This window comes from Megascapheus bottae, chromosome 9 (genome assembly GCF_031878675.1).
Source record: "Megascapheus bottae isolate mThoBot1 chromosome 9, mThoBot2.hap1, whole genome shotgun sequence".
Lineage (NCBI taxonomy): Eukaryota > Metazoa > Chordata > Mammalia > Rodentia > Geomyidae > Megascapheus > Megascapheus bottae.
In genome coordinates this window covers 41,928,940-41,930,409 of record NC_143517.1, presented here as the reverse complement: position 1 = coordinate 41,930,409, position 1,470 = coordinate 41,928,940, and positions in this window count along the sequence as shown.

Sequence of the window (1,470 nt, the reverse complement as noted above, 5' to 3'; positions counted from 1 at the left end):
CCACCACCCAGCTCAAACCACCTTTTTGCATCAGCCCTCCACATAGCTGGGTCTACACAATACCCCCCCATGCCTAGATTTTGTATTTTTTTTTCCAAACTGAGATTTACATTCAGGGTCTTGTATTTCTTAGATAGGTATTTTGCCACAGTCTGCCACTTCATTTATCACCAACACTTTTTTTTTTTTAGTTGGTTTGGACCATGATCCTTTGATTTACACTTCCCATGTAGGTGGGGTGACAGGTGTAAACAACCATATCCAGCTTTTCATTGTTTTTGTTTGTTTTGTGTGGTTCTTTCTTTCTTTTTCTTTCTTTCTTTCTTTTTCTTTCTTTCTTTTCTTTCCTTTCTTTCTTTGTTTCTTTCTTTGTTTCTTTCTTTCTTTCTTTCCTTCTGCCAGTCATGGGGCTTGAACTCAGGGCCTAGGCACTGTCCCTGAACTTCTTTGGCTCAAGGCTAGCACTCTACCTTGAGCCACAGTGCCGCTTCCAGCTTTTTTCTGAGTAGTTTTTGTTGAAGGTAAGAGTCTCCTGGAGACTTTTCTCCCCAGGTTGGCTTCAAACCAGGATGATGAGATCTCAGCCTACAGGCATGAGCCACCAACATCCAGCTTATTATATATTTTTGATTGAACCTTTTATCATTATACTTTATTAATGTCTTTGGTTTCTGGGACTGGTCTTTGCTATATAATCTACTGATCTAGTATTAAAGCAGGTATTCTGCTTCCCTATGATTGATCTTTGGAATGTATCTTTTTCCTTTGTAGCCTTGTTGCTTCTGGACAGCAAGGAAACCCTCTGACACCACTTGTGTGGGAAGGAAGGGGTGTCTCATTACTATGAGTGTGGTGGGGGGGCGGAGGAATCCAGCTTCCCCTGTGTGGTCTCTGTTGTTTTCATAAAGAGGTCATTCCAAGACGAGGTCTATTCCTTCTTCCCAACTAAGACATTCCAGCTCCTTCTCTGCTGTCTTCTCTCATACCACTCGGGCAATAGATTTTCTATTGTACACCCACAGTTTACATCACAGCCTTATGAGGGTGGACCTCTCAGCTCTCATCCAGCCTTCACTCACACTGATGGTCCTTGATGGTACCTATGTGTCTACTATTGAACAGCTTCCAACTCAAAGTGTTCTTTTCTGGCTTGGCTGCCCCTTTTCACATCCTTTGGTGGCAAAAGCTTGTTTTTGTTGGGGCTTTTATTTATTTTTTTGTCTTTTCTTAGCTTGCTGGCATTTCTAGGTGGCTGGCTTGTTTCACTCCAAATCTGAGATATGTGAAGCTTTTTAGAAAGAAATCCCAGGGAACGTACCCAGCATGCCATTCTTGGGGTCACAGTGTTCCTCACTGATCTGCCTACCTCCAACCTCTCAGAGTGGCTTATGCTTTTGCATTTAATTTTTTTAATTTTTACCATAGTTTATTTAGTTTTTTTCATCATGGCGGGGATCAGACTCAGGGTCC